We start from the raw sequence: 16,451 nt of genomic DNA on the forward strand, positions 1-16,451 counted from the left end.
CCACCGATCGAAATTTAAATTAACATGAGTTCAATTATATTTACTGAAATTAAATCAATGACTCGATGAGGATGATCTCAGTCAAAATGCAATGACTCGAAATATCAGTTGAGCCTTTCTCAGAAGTGCTGAAATCAATGTAATAAAATTTCTGTGCCATACTAACTCTTCCTGCTTTCGCGAGACTCCGTTTTCCCGTTGTTGCTATTCTGTTCACACATGATTCGTGGTAGAACATCTGGTAGTGAAATCATGGGTGGGAACGTCAGTGACAAAGTTTTGGTCATTCTTGGAGACATATTTAAATAGTCTAATTGTTAATTGTTAAGTAGTATATCAAGGCTTCGACTACCGGCTACGAACAAATTTTCATTAGTGGCGACATATGCGACTCAGTTAATACTGTGTTGCCCATTAACACTGATTACGTTGTGCGCTTGCGTGAAATGAAACATGCGATCTGTGCGCCTGTAATATCAGGTTTCTGCACTGAAGTCCGTATGTTTTATCTGTAGAATTATAAAGCTGTTGCTTACAGACGTTATTATGTGATATTGAGGCTAATGTCCGAAGTGTTTAACGTGACACACTGCTCTCTTGAGGGCAAATTGATGTGATTCAGTGTTGACGGCATATATAGGAGCGCTGGATCTCGAATTATACGTAATTTCAAGTTTGTTTTGTCAATAACTGCTTTCGTCATGCAAAATACTGTTGCCCTCTTCCGTCGGAAGGTGTTATTGAATTAGTAACACAGACAGTGAGATTGTTTCTGAAATGAGTCACTGCCACCTTCAGGTGTTGGTTTTCAGTTTGTTCCCGTAGTACTGCATAATTTTAGTATTAGGCCTTATTCAGGTACCAGTGACTGGCTGTCTGGTCACCAAATTGACAATCCATGTACTCCCGTCAACCGATCTCTTCTTTTAGTCGTGCCGTGTACATGGTGTCCCAGAAATGTTGCGGCAAATTTCGAGGGCTTGTTGAAGGTATCTTGAGAAACAAATCGAAGATAGGAACCCGTGCCACGAAACGTCATCGAATGACGCCATAGACTGTCCGGCGCCTACCGCAACGTCACCCCTTCGGCAGCAAACGTGACTCTTACTCTGACGGATCGTACACGAACGACTCGCAATGTTGTTTGTTTTTAGTGATCGCGATTTACTGGCACGATCGCTGGAGGAAAAGATGGAGCTAGGTGCTGCATAGGACGGCAGTGTTCACCATGAAGGCTGTGTGCTCTGTTGCCTCGGTGGATGATGACCTCGGACACGGGTTTCCATCCGCAGTTTATCCCCTGCAACACGTCGAAGCTCGTCGCAACGTTTCTGGGACACCCTGTATTTAATTTTGCGTCAGTTTCGTTCAGTAACTCCTCATTAGTTACACGATCTACTCACCTAATCTTAAGTATTTTCCTGTGTGGCATCACTGTTTCACAACCTTCTGTCTGAACTGCTCGTCATCCACGTTTCAGTTCCATACAGATATCTTCACAAAAAAATTCCTAACACTTACATTTATATTTGACAAAAATTTTTTCAGAAACCCATTTCGTCCTATTGACAACCTGAATTTTTTATCGTCTCTACTTTGGTCATTGTACTGTCCAAATATGCAATATTCGTTCACTGCTTTTAGTGTATCATTTCATTATCACCAGCTGATTCATTCCCTTTCGACATTTTTATCTCTCACCATTACCAGTTATAGAGGGTGACTGAGGAGGAATGATCAGTATTCAGAGATATGACAGGAACGATCATTGGGAACAAAAAAAAGTCTAGTAAATATTGGATCTAAAATGCGTATCTTCAGAGCTGTAAGCACGTCTTAATCTTCCAAACTTTGAAATAAATCCTTTTTACAGCAAGCATTTTCCTTTCCATATATTGTGACGAGATGGTATGGATTAAAAAAACAAAAAAATTTCTGGTAAACATAGGCTCTAGAATGTGAGCTATGACCTCTTGTTCAGCAGAAGAGATGTGTTTTGCAGTAGCGAACATGAACAACTGCTCATAGCTTTTAAGATATGCACCACGTTTACTGTACCATATTTTGTTGTTTTAAAACAATATGGAAAGCAAAGATCTTGCAGCGGAAGAGATGTGTTTCACAGTATCGAAGACGAGGAAGTGCTCAATAGCCCGTAAGGTACGCACTTTAAAGCCCATGTGTGCGAGATGTTTTTGTGTGGAATGATCGTTCCTGTCATACCAGTCACTTAATTTTTAATTTTATGCTCTTAAAATGCACAAACCACTATCTACAGCGTGACAATTATTGAACTTAATGAAATAAAATCGTCATAATGTCTTGACGGTCTCCCTTAGGACGTTCAAACTGCACAGTTGGCCGCTAGGCATGATGGGATGTAATCAAATTTGGCGCGTTTCGGCGACCGAGAATCCGCATTTCGTAATCGAAAAGTCCGTTCAGCCTCAACGGGTGACTGTGTGGTGTGCAGTGTCCAGTCGCGGAATAATCGGTGCGATATTCCTCGATGGCACGGTGACTACCGAACGGTGTGTGAAGGTTTTGGGAGATGATTCCATCCCCATTATCCAAAGTGAACCTGATTTCGACGAGATGTGGTTCGTGCAAGACGGAGCTCGACCCCGTCGAAGCAGGAGAGTGTCTGATGTCCTCGAGGAGCACTCTGGTTCTGAGGTACCCAGAGGCCACTGGCATGGGCCTCTATTGGCCGCCATATTCTCCGGATCTGAACACACGCGACTCCTTTTTGTGGGACTGCATTAAGGACAAGGTGTGCAGCAATAACTCCAAAACCGTTATTGAGATGAAAATAGCCATTCAGGAGGTCATCGACAGCATCGATGTTCTGACGATTCAACGGCTGATGCCGTATAGTTCAATAATTGTCAGCCTGTGGATTTCTGTAACTAGCAAAACATCTTGGAAGAGTATCATTTACGTATCCAAAGATCGATGACTGACACATACACTACTGGTCATTAAAATTGCTACACCACGAAGATCACGTGCTACAGACGCGACATTTAACCGACAGGAAGAAGATGCTGTGATGTGCAAATGATTAGCTTTTCAGAGCATTCACACAAGATTGGCGCCGGTGGCGACACCTACAACGTGCTGACATGAGGAATGTTTCCAACCGATTTCTCATACAGAAACAGCAGTTGATCGTCGTTGCCTGGCGAAACGTTATAGTGATGCCTCGTGTAATGACCAGAAATGCGTACCATCACGTTTCCGACTTTGATAAAGGTCGGATTGTAGCCTGTCGCGATCGCTGTTTATCGTATCGCGACATTGCTGCTCGCATCGGTCGAGATCCAATGACTGTTAGCAGAATATGGAATCGGTGGGTTCAGGAGGGTAATACGAAACGCCGTACTCGATCCCAACGGCCTCGTATCACTAGCAGTCAAGATGACAGGCATCTTATCCGCACGGCTGTAACGGATCGTGCAGCAACGTCTCGATCCCTGAGTCAACAGATGGGGACGTTTGCAAGACAACAACCATCTGCACGAACAGTTCGATGATGTTTGCAGCAGCACGGACTATCAGCTCGGAGACCGTGGCTGCGGTTACCCTTGACGCTTGCATCACAGACAGGAGCGCCTGCGATGGTGTACTCGACGACGAACCTGGGTGCACGAATGGCAAAACGTCATCTTTTCGGATGAATCCAGGTTCCGTTTACAGCATCACGATGGTCGCATCCGTATTTGGCGACATCGCGGTGAACACACATTGGAAGCGTGTATTCGTCGTCGCCATACTGGCGTTTCACCCAGCGTGATGGTATGGGGTGCCATCGGTTACACGTCTCTGTTACCTCTTGTTCGCATTGACGGCACTTTGAACAGTGGACGTTACATTTCAGATGTGTTACGACCTGTGGCTCTACCCTTCATCCGATCCCTGCGAAACTCTACATTTCAGCAGGATATTGCACGACCGCGTGTTGCAGGTCCTTTCTGGATACAGTAAATGTTCGACTGCTGCCTTGGCCAGCGCATTCTCCAGATCTCTCACCAATTGAAAACGTCTGGTTAATGGTTGCGGAGCAACTGGCTCGTCACAATACGCCAGTCACTACTCTTGATGAACTGTGGTATCGTGTTGAAGCTGCATGGGCAGCTGTACCTGTACACGCTATCCAAGCTCTGTTTGACTCAAAGCCCAGGCGTATCAAGGCCGTTATTACGGCCAGAAGTGGTTGTTCTGGGTACTGATTTCTCAGGATCTATAAACAAAAATTGCGTGAAAATGTAATTACATGTCAGTTCTAGTATAATATATTTGTCCAGTGAATACCCGTTTATCATCTGCATTTTTTCTTGGTGTAGCAATTTTAATGGCCAGTAGTGTATTTTCTGAAACTAAGCCAATGCCTCGATGAGTACGAAATTAGTCAGGTGGAGAGACACAAATTGTCAACGAAGTTACCATTAGAAATACTGAACTCGAACGCAGTGATATTTCTCTGGCAGACCAGCAGCGGAAGCTCATTTCGTGCTTCCGCGAAATTCTGTTCGCTCAACGCTGCTAGTCTACGTATTCCCACATAATCCGTGCGACAACCTTCTGTACGCGGTTTGGAGACCGCAACACACAGCTACGCGTTTCCATACTCACGCTCTCGTTTGCCCGTCCGTACCCACAGTGTCAATGTAGACATGCATGGACATGAGAACTAGGCAGTCGTGAAATAAAATCATTTCCATGTGGATGATATTTACCAAGGCTTTTCAGTGCCAGTCCGTTACCTCTGCAGCCTGGCCAGCTGTGACGGAAACTTGGTGTCCACTCGACGGAAAGCAAGGTCGGCGAGAACATTGGAGGTCAACTGGAAGGCAACGCCGTACAGTCGCGCACATTCTCTCTCTCTCCCTCTCTCTCTCTCTCTCTCTCACACACACACACACACACACACACACACTCACACTTACCGCTCACTCCGCACGCCGGAGCAGAAAGCGTGACCACTTGCTGTCTGTCTGGTCTCGGTAGCGTATGCTGGGTGCTGCAGTTAACACACGGGTCTCATAACAAAGAAAATAAATTTCCTGTACGAGTCGGTGATCACTATGAATATTTCACGAAATACAACAACCATGCATGAACGGCGCCTATTATACAGAGGCGGTCCGACATCCAATCATTCCACCAGGAACGAGGTACACGGCTCGTGTTATCTGTAGTTCAACCATGCCTAGACGGTCAATACCGCGGTTCGATCGCGTCCACATTGTTATTTTGTGCCAGGAAGGGCTCTCAACATGGGAAGTGTCCAAGCGTCTCGTACTGAACCAAAGCGATTTTGTTCTGATGGTTCAAAATGGTTCAAATGGCTCTGAGCACTATGGGACGTAACATCTGAGGTCACCAGGCCCCTAGAACTTAGGACTACTTAAACCTAACTAACCTACGGACATCACACACATCCATGCCCGAGGCAGGATTCGAACCTGCGACCGTAGCGGTTGTGCGGTTCCAGACTGTAGCGCCTAGAACCGCTTGGCCACAGTGGCCGGCTTTTAGGGAATAGAAGACCAAATAATTCTGAATGGCACACAACAAGTTACTTGCCACAAGTGATCGACGAAACCAGGTAAAACTGCGGAAAGTGTCGCATGAAGCATCTTGCAATGACACCTGCTTCGCAGCTCTTCAGAAATTTGATTCAATGGCGGAAAAACCCACGAACAAAATGTCTCATTGCCTGTTATCACCTGAATCATCGCCCAAAGAACTCTTTATTTCCCTCATGTCAAAAAAAAAAAAAAAAAGAATGGCCATCTATTTGGACCACGTGAAGAAGCATGTTTTAGACGTACCAGAGTCAGAACGAACATTTTGAAAAACAAATGAAGACTTTGTCGCAAAAAATGGTTTTCTTTCATTGTTTTTGTCGTCTTCTTCGTCATCAATCTTTCGACTGGTTGGCAGCTGCCCACCGTCATCTCTGCGTAATTAGAGACTCCCGCATTACGTATAGCTTGTTTTAGAAATACCGGTTGCGGTCAACCTCGGACTATCTTTCCGTGTAATGTGCTACAAGCAGTCACAAGGAGCTGGGTGTGTCGCGTTGTGTGACCAAACCGCTACAGTCCGTTTAAAATTACTTGATAGCTGACGGCTGCCACTTAGAGCTACATCGTTGTCACATCCCCTACCGCTCAATTCAAGGCGACACGCAAGTACGCCAGGTCAGTTGACATGGCCGCTGAAATGCTGTTCATGCAACGGGGGCCGATGTCGAAAGCTCTCTGTCCACAGCTGATTTTAAATGAGCAATGACTGAACCACGGCAGACAACTCGTTTTGGATCGCTAAATTTACACTCGTATGCCAACCTAACCACAGCCTCTTGACGTGCAATGCATCCGAGCAAACGGTGGTCGACAGCCTGCGCAAAAAAATGGTTCAAATGGCTCTGAGCACTATGGTACTTAACATCTGAGGTCATCAGCCCCTAGAACTTAGAACTACCTAACTAACGTAAGGACATCACACACATCCATGCCCGAGGCAGGATTCGAACCTGCGACCGTAGCAGTCGCGCGGTTGCAGACTGATGAAGACCCTAGAACCGCTCGGCCACACCAGCTAGCAGCCTGCGACAGAACTACACTACTGGCCATTAAAATTGCTACACCAAGAAGAGACGCAGATGATAAACAGGTATTCATTGGACAAATATATTATACTAGAACTGACATGTCATTACATTTTCACGCAATTTGGGTGCATAGATCCTGAGAAATCAGTACCCAGAACAACCACCTCTTGCCGTAATAACGGCCTCGATACGCCTGGGCATTGAGTCAGAGCTCGGACGGCGTGTACAGGTACAGCTGCCCATGCAGCGTCAACACGATACCACAGTTCATCAAGAGTAGTGACTGACGTATTGTGACGAGCCAGTGGCTCTGCCACCATTGACCAGACGTTTTCAATTGGTGAGAGATCTGGAGAATGTGCTGGCCAGGGCAGCAGTCGAACATTTTCTGTATCCAGAAAGGCCCGTACAGTACCTGCAACATGCGGTCGTGCATTATCCTGCTGAAATGTAGGGTTTCGCAGGGATCGAATGAAGGGTGGAGCCACGGGTCGTAACACATCCGGAATGTGACGTCCACTGTTCAAAGTGCCGATAATGCTAACAAGAGGTGACCGAGACCTGTAACCAACGGCACCCCATACCATCACGCCGGGTGATACGCCAGTACGGCGATGACGAATACACGCTTCCAATATGCGTTCACCGCGATGTCGCCAAACACGGATACGACCATCATGACTCCGTGAACAGAACCTGGATTGATCCGAAAAAATGACGTTTTGCCATTCGTGCACCCAGGTTCGCCGTCGAGTACACCATCGCAGGCGCTCCTGTCTGTGATGCAGCGTCAAGGGTAACCGCAGCCACGGTCTCCGAGCTGATAGTCCGTGCTGCTGCAAACGTCGTCGAACTGTTCGTGCAGATGGTCGTTGTCTTGCAAACGTCCCCATCTGTTCACTCAGGGATCGAGACGAGGCTGCACGATCCGTTACAGCCGTGCGGATAAGATGCCTGACATCTCGACTGCTAGAGATACGAGGCCGTTGTGATCCAGCACGGCGTTCCGTATTACCCTCCTGAACCCACCCATTCCATATTCTCCTAACAGTCATTGGATCTCGACGAACGCGACCAGCAATGCGGCGATACGATAAACCGCAATCGCGATAGGCTACAATCCGACCTTTATCAAAGTCGGAAACGTGATGGTACGCTTTTATCCTCCTTAACGAGGCATCACATCAACGTTTCACCAGGCAACGCCGGTCAACTGCTGTTTGTGTATGAGAAATCGGTTGGAAACTTTCCTCATGTCAGCACGTTGTAGGTGTCACCACCGGCGCCAACCTTGTGTGAATGATCTGAAAAGCTAATCATTTGCATATCATAGCATTTTCTTTTTGTCGGTTAAATTTCGCGTCTTTAGCACATCATCTTCGTGGTGTAGCAATTTTAATGGCCAATAGTGTATGAAGCCATTCCAAAACTGTACGAGGTTGAAGTAAGCACGATTTCTATTTATTTTGGTGGTATTGGCCTTGTGAATCTAACAATACATATCCCAGACGTGTATCTGCAGTAGTTTTCCAGAACATCCAGAGAAGCAAAGCTTATTATACGACTAAATTTCAGGTCTGCATTTTAAAGCCCATGTTTGCCAGACTTTATTGCTTCAATCGTTTGTGTTGCAGAAGGTATAAAGGGAAGAATGTCACATCATGTGTAAGTAAAATTGTCTCTCTTATTTCTTTCATTAAATACACTTTTAATTTTAGTTTAAAATTCATCTACAACCTATTATGTATCTTATTTATTATCATTATCTAAGTTAGCAAAAAGCTTAAAGAAAACTATGTATATGTTTTTTATTTACCCTTTTGAAAAATTTTCAACAAAAAATGTACTAGTAATAAAACCGAATATACACTCCTGGAAATTGAAATAAGAACACCGTGAATTCATTGTCCCAGGAAGGGGAAACTTTATTGACACATTCCTGCGTTCAGATACATCACATGATCACACTGACAGACCCACAGGCACATAGACACAGGCAACAGAGCATGCACAATGTCGGCACTAGTACAGTGTATATCCACCTTTCGCAGCAATGCAGGCTGCTATTCTCCCATGGAGACGATCGTAGAGATGCTGGATGTAGTCCTGTGGAACGGCTTGCCATGCCATTTCCACCTGGCGCCTCAGTTGGACCAGCGTTCGTGCTGGACGTGCAGACCGCGTGAGACGACGCTTCATCCAGTCCCAAACATGCTCAATGGGGGACAGATCTGGAGATCTTGCTGGCCAAGGTAGTTGACTTACACCTTCTAGAGCACGTTGGGTGGCACGGGATACATGCGGACGTGCATTATCCTGTTGGAACAGCAAGTTCCCTTGCCGGTCTAGGAATGGTAGAACGATGGGTTCGATGACGGTTTGGATGTACCGTGCACTATTCAGTGTCCCCTCGACGATCACCAGTGGTGTATGGCCAGTGTAGGAGATCGCTCCCCACACCATGATGCCGGGTGTTGGCCCTGTGTGCCTCGGTCGTATGCAGTCCTGATTGTGGCGCTCACCTGCACGGCGCCAAACACGCATACGACCATCATTGGCACCAAGGCAGAAGCGACTCTCATCGCTGAAGACGACACGTCTCCATTCGTCTCTCCATTCACGCCTGTCGCGACACCACTGGATGCGGGCTGCACGATGTTGGGGCGTGAGCGGAAGACGGCCTAACGGTGTGCGGGACCGTAGCCCAGCTTCATGGAGACGGTTGCGAATGGTCCTCGCCGATACCCCAGGAGCAACAGTGTCCCTAATTTGCTGGAAAGTGGCGGTGCGGTCCCCTACGGCACTGCGTAGGATCCTACGGTCTTGGCGTGCATCCGTGCGTCGCTGCGGTCCGGTCCCAGGTCGACGGGCACGTGCACCTTCCGCCGACCACTGGCGACAACATCGATGTACTGTGGAGACCTCACGCCCCACGTGTTGAGCAATTCGGCGGTACGTCCACCCGGCCTCCCGCATGCCCACTATACGCCCTCGCTCAAAGTCCGTCAACTGCACATACGGTTCACGTCCACGCTGTCGCGGCATGCTACCAGTGTTAAAGACTGCGATGGAGCTCCGTATGCCACGGCAAACTGGCTGACACTGACGGCAGCGGTGCACAAATGCTGCGCAGCTAGCGCCATTCGACGGCCAACACCGCGGTTCCTGGTGTGTCCGCTGTGCCGTGCGTGTTATCATTGCTTGTACAGCCCTCTCGCAGTGTCCGGAGCAAGTATGGTGGGTCTGACACACCGGTGTCAATGTGTTCTTTTTTCCATTTCCAGGAGTGTATATAAGATGTAAAATCACACAATTTGCCGGCCGGAGTGGCCATGCCGTTCTAGGCGCTACAGTCTGGAGCCGAGCGACCACTACGGTCGCAGGTTCGAATCCTGCCTCGGGCATGGATGTGTGTGATGTCCTTAGGTTAGTTAGATTTAATTAGTTCTAAGTTCTAGGCTACTGATGACCTCAGAAGTTAAGTCGCATAGTACTCAGAGCCATTTGAACCATTCACACAATGTACCACTGGCTATATAATAATAGGCACCAGGTCTTTACTTGAGAAATAAACAAATAAAAGTCGCATCTCAGAATATTGACCAGCTGCCCAGGGACACAGCGTACAAAGTGAACAGGAAGGACAACACACTGGAGCACAGCCGAAATTACCTGCGCATCTGTAGATGACCTACATCCGAGAGAATGTGCAACGACCTTCTTCCCAAAAAAATCCTCAGTCCAGTCACATAAACTTTGCTTAACACACCATACGATTGTTCTTTTCCGTGATAAAGCGTGTGTGTGGTACTGAGTCAAATGCTTTTCGGAAGTGAAAAAATTCAACAATGAACTGGCTTAGTACTTCTGCCAACGGAAAATCCAGGAAGGAGTGTGGCTTCAGTTGCCAGAGACTGCAGTTTGTGAGTTGCGTTTGCGTGTGTGTGTGTGTGTTTTCTATTTTTGACAAAGACCTCGTTGGCCGAAAGCTTGTTTTGTGTCAGTATTTTCGTTGCGCCTATCTGCGACCCAGTATCTCCGCTGTATGGGCAGTAGCAACTATCCTTTCATAATACGGGGTGTTCAAAAAGTGTGTACGCAGTGCCGTATGATTGTTAGCCGCGCGTGCCGTATGATTATTCGGCTGCCCTTCAAGTGGACTCTGCCAACATTCCACTGTTTCGCTTATCTCAGCCAGCGTCAGTATTATCGTTGGTGTGTGTCGTTACGTGTTGACGTGAACGTTTTAGTTCCTTTGTTCGCTTGTTTCGTTTTTGTCACTGTTAAAATGCTAACCTTTGAAGAACGTGTGGTTTCGGTCGAACAAGTGTTCAAAGCTGGCGGTAAATACAGAGTTTCAGTTCGTCAAATATTTAATTCAGCTTCCCCGGAGACAACCAACACTCCCACATCGCAATACTGTGCGAGATTCAAGTAACAAATTTCGAAATACGGGATCAGTGACAGATGCACCGATGAAGTGGTCGTCCTAGCGTTTTGTCTGAGGATAAACTACTCGATATTTCTGATAAAATGTTCACGAGTCTGAACAAATCAGTAACAAAACTCGCCCAGGAAATCGATGTTAGTGTCGGAACGGCCCACACAGCTGTAAGGAAAAAATTAGAACTTTTCCCATACAAAATGACAGTCGTGCAAGAACTGAAAAATGCTGATCATGGCAAGAGACTGCATTATTGCCAGTGGTTCGAAAATTTCGTTCAACAAAATGGAAGGGATATTCTTAATGAAACGTTTTTCACTGATGAGGGGTGGTTTCATTTATCCGGGTACATGATCTCGCAAAATTCTCGTATCTGGAGTACTGCAAATCCATTGTGTATTCATGCGGAACCACTTCATTCTGTGAAAATAGGAGTTTGGATTGTGGGTCTCGTATTTTTCAACGTAACAGTAAACGCACAACGATACTGCAGTGATATTCTGTACCCACACGTAGGAGAACTTGTATAAAGTGAAATACTGAACGGTTATTTTCAACAAGATGGCGCAACCGCGCATACAGATCGCGTTTCAATGTCACTGCTTGCTGATGTTTTTGGTGATCGCATAATTTCACAGCGACTTTGGCCTCCACGATCACCTGATTTAACACCACCTGACTTTTTCTTCTGGGGTGCAGCGGAAGCAACTGTCTATAAAAACCGTCCAAAATCCATCGATGAATTGAAAACTGTAATATCCACTTTCACTGCTTCTGTTACAGAAGAAATGTTAAAGCTTGTGTTTGGAAACATGATAAGAAGAATTCAGTTGTGTATTCAACAACACGGGGGACACTTTCAACATTTAATGTGAAAATTTGTAAGTAAAAATGAATATTCAGTAAATAAATAAGTTGTATTTTACTGAGTTTCATTTCGGTATACTCAATGCGGCATACGACACGCTCGGCTATCATACGACTCTGCAGAGAGACTTTTTGAACACCCGTCATTGTTGGTACTTCTAAGATTCCACATAAAAAGAAAAATATTTAAAGGTGGTCGTCATGGACCGTTCGTGCTTACTTCTCTCCACCCAGTGAACAGTTAGTTGAACTTGGAGATCATATACCTTGGCTAACGGATGTGTGCCCTGCAGGCATGTTTATTGTATGGCCTTTATTGATGGGATGGAGTCTGAAAACCGTTCCTGAAGCCTTGTTGCAGATTCTGTGACGTGGTCTCTAAATGTCACCCTCTTATCTAACTTGATGCCAAGGTATTTTACTGTGTCTGACCATGTGAGATTTTTGTCGCTAAGCTCAATTACCTCGAAGGAAACGGTCTGTTGACACACAGTCAGCATGGGTTTAGAAAACATCGTTCTTGTGAAACACAACTAGCTCTTTATTCACATGAAGTGCTGAGTGCTATTGACAAGGGGTTTCAGATCGATTCCGTATTTCTGGATTTTCCGGAAGGCTTTTTACACTGTACCACAGAAGCGGCTCATAGTGAAATTGCGTGCTTATGGAATACCGTCTCAGTTATGTGACTGGATCTGTGATTTCCTGTCGGAGAGGTCACAGTTCGTAGTAACTGACGGAAAGTCGTCGAGTAAAACAGAAGTGATTTCTAGCGTTCCCCAATGTAGTGTTATAGGCCCTTTGCTGTTCCTTATCTATATAAACGATTTGGGAGACAATCTGAGCAGCCGTCTTCGGTTGTTTATAGATGACGCTATCGTTTATCGACTAATAAAGTCACCAGAAGATCAAAACAAACTGCAAAACGATTTAGAAAAAATAAATGAATGGTACGAAAAGTGGCAGTTGACCCTGAATAACGAAAAGTGTGAGGTCATCCACATGACTACTAAAAGGAATTCGTTATACTTCGGTTACACGATAAATCAGTCTAATCTAAAAGCCATCAGTTCAACTAAATACCTAGGTATTACAATAACGAACAACTTAAATTGGAAGGAACAAATAGGAAATGTTGTGGGAAAGGATAACGAAAGACTGCGTATTCTTGGCAGGACACTTAGAAAATGTAACAGACGTACTAACGAGACGGCGTACACTACGCTTGTCCGACCTCTTTTAGAATACTGCTGCGCAGTGTGGGATCCTTACCAGACAGGACTGACGGAGTATATCGAAAAAGTTCAAAGAAAGGCAGCACGTTTTATATTATCGCGAAATATCGGAGAGAGTGTCACAGAAATGATACAGGATTTGGAATGGATATCATTAAAAGAAAGGCATTTTTCGTTGCGACGGAATCTTCTCACGAAATTCCAATGGAGGCGTAGCGCCGTATAACGATCCTGCCTTGGAGGCGGAAAAGTGGGAGATGTGTCTCAGAGCTGGACAGTGACAGATGGTGACGCGAGACTGGACGCGCACGTAGTTTATGTACCAGCCGATAGAGGACAGTATTGGATAGGGGACTGTGATTTTAGTTTCAATTGTGCCCACTAGAGTACACTAAAGTAATAGAATGTTTTTCAATAACTGTTCTAGTATTTTCATAAAGTGTTGTTACGTATTTTTGTGTAAGTAAAATGTTATAAATGTGTTTTAGCAGTGTGAATGATGCGTGAGTGTGGTTTAAGGTTAATATGAAGGTTATTGTAAAACGAGCTATGTAGTAGGATTTAGTGTGGGAACATTTCGAAGAAGTGTGGATATGGTTCAAATGGCTCTGAGCACTATGGGACTTAACATCTATGGTCATCAGTGCCCTAGAACTTAGAACTAGTTAAACCTAACTAACCTAAGGACATCACACACATCCATGCCCGAGGCAGGATTCGAACTAGCGACCGTAGCGGTCGCACGATTCCGGACTGCGCGCCTAGAACCGCACAGCCACGCCGGCCGACGATGTGTGGATATGGACAAAGGGGATTTTTGTAGAATAGATTTGTAAAGTAAGTTTATGGTAAAGGGAAAGGTAATTCAGGTATAAATAACAATAGCAAATAACTTTATGCATAAACAAAACTTCAGCATATTAGAGAATTACGTCGGTAAAAAGTGCAGTCGGTAGGTTAACTATTTTGCGATTGGTTATTGATGAAACACGCGGATTGACGCGGGAGGTTGTTGTTTTGCTATTGGCTGTTGAGTAAACTGACCAATGGTAAAGCAGTATTCTTCGCGTGCCTTTCTCTGCTGGTAGAGAAGACAGAGTATTCTAGAGAGGAGTCGGAGTCTATCCACGAAACAGATCGGACGTGTGTAGCAGTAGTAGTTCCGATGGAAACGATAAGTTGCCGGACCTAGCAGTGTTTCATACGGCATAATTATTCCGATGGACGAGTAGAAATTTCGGAATTTTTTAAGTAAATTTTGTGACGAAAAAAGACATATATTCCGCGTGGCGTATTGAGCAGGTCGGTGGCTAAAAACTGTGACTGCATTTGGTACCGACACACTAAATATTTGGCGAGCATTATCAATCAAAAACAATCAGTATTGTTGTAGCTATTACGTTTTCGGGAAATGCAGCACCATAAACTTGCTAACGTGAGTGAAAGGGATTGTGAGTGACTGTGTTAAGACTAGCACGGGCTTGGCAGTGATACTTGTTCACCTAAGTTTCAGAATATATTAATTGAGGACAAAATTTCCAACCTTTCATTTCGTGTTTCTCCCGAAACGTAATTAGTGACTTAAATTGCAGCCTGGTTCACGTCGAAGAACAGTAGGCTTCACTTGGCTTCCCTACTGGTGATGTGCTCAGATAATGTTCACGGGTAGGTGCAGGTCCGTCGTAAAGGGACGGAAAGAACCGCGCCGCCGCACAATCACCAACTTTCTCCTCCGAATGCGAAAATATTTTGTTGACACCGACTTACATAGGAAGGAACGATCACCACGATAAAATAAAGGAAATCAGAGCTCGTACGGAAAGATATAGGTGTTCGTTGTTTCCGCAGGCAATACGAGATTGGAATAATAGAGAATTGTGAAGGTGGTTCGATGAATCCTCTGCCAGGCACTTAAATGCAATTTGCAGAGTATCCATGTACTGGGTGATCAAAAAGTCAGTATAAATTTGAAACCACGGAATAATGTAGATAGAGAGGTCAAAACTGACACACATGCTTGGAATGACATGTGGTTTTATTAGAACCAAAAAAAGAAAAACAAAGTTCACAAAATGTCCGACAGATAGCGGCGTTTGGTGATGATCGTGTGCTCAGCCGCCACTTTCGTCACGCTTGGCCTCCCAGGTCCCCAGACCTCAGTCCGTGCGATTATTGGCTTTGGGGTTACCTGAAGTCGCAAGTGTATCGTGATCGACCGACATCTCTAGGGGATGCTGAAAGACAACATCCGACGCCAATGCCTCACCGTAACTCCGGACATGCTTTACAGTGCTGTTCACAACATTATTCCTCGACTACAGCTATTGTTGAGGAATGATGGTGGACATATTGAGCATTTCCTGTAAAGAACATCATCTTTGCTTTGTCTTACTTTGTTATGCTAATTATTGCTATTCTGATCAGATGAAGAGCCATCTGTCAGGCATTTTTTGAACGTTTGTATTTGTTTGGTTCTAATGTCATTCCAAGCATGTGTGTCAATTTGTACCTCTCTATCTACATTATTCCGTGATTTATTCAGTTTTCAAATTTATACTGACTTTTTGATCAGCCGGTAGATGTAGATGTGGGGAAAGGGGGGGGGGGGGAAGTGTTTCCTACATGCGTGGAAAGACGTAGAGAGAGAGATAGAGAGGGAGAGAGATGAAGACGATACTCGTCTCACCCACGCATACGGCCAGAACAGGTTGTTGAAAAAAGGCCAGCTGGGTAACTGGGGACGTGCGGAAGATTCCACCTGCGGGACGGGCCGGGTCCCCTTAACGGGTCCGCGACCCAAATACTGCGGTTGTCACCTGTCTGTGGGCTCTCACACACACGCAGACGGAAGTGGGAGTCTGCATATCGCGTGTAGGACGAGATTCGGCTCACCATCTCGCGACTGCTCTGATACAGCCCGCCACAACTGCCTCTGCTGTGCCAACCTCTCCGTCCCAGAGTGGCACTCTCACAAAATTTTCAGTTGTTAGATACTGCCTACAGGAAAATTAAAGAGACCTTTGGAGAAAAGAGAACCACTTGCATGAATATCAAGAGCTCAGATGGAAACCCAGTTCTAAGCAAAGAGGGGAAAGAAGAAAGGCGGAAGGACTATAATAGTGGGTCTTTAGAGGGGCGATGTACTCGAGGACAATATTATGGAAATGGAAGAGGATGTAGATGAAGATGAAATGGGAGACACGATACTGCGTGAAGAGTTTGACAGAGCACTGAAAGACCTGAGTCGAAACAAGGCCCCGGGAGTAGACAGCATTCCATTTGA

At 45.5% G+C, this 16,451-nt stretch overlaps 1 protein-coding gene across 4 annotated transcripts in view; it reads left to right on the top strand.

The window, feature by feature from the left end:
* LOC126427381 (neprilysin-2) overlaps positions 1-16,451 on the top strand; it is a 617,471-nt gene that overhangs the window by 272,998 nt on the left and 328,022 nt on the right. The window lies entirely within an intron of this gene.

The sequence above is a fragment of the Schistocerca serialis genome, chromosome 11, assembly GCF_023864345.2.
Source record: "Schistocerca serialis cubense isolate TAMUIC-IGC-003099 chromosome 11, iqSchSeri2.2, whole genome shotgun sequence".
NCBI classification, from domain to species: Eukaryota; Metazoa; Arthropoda; class Insecta; order Orthoptera; family Acrididae; genus Schistocerca; species Schistocerca serialis.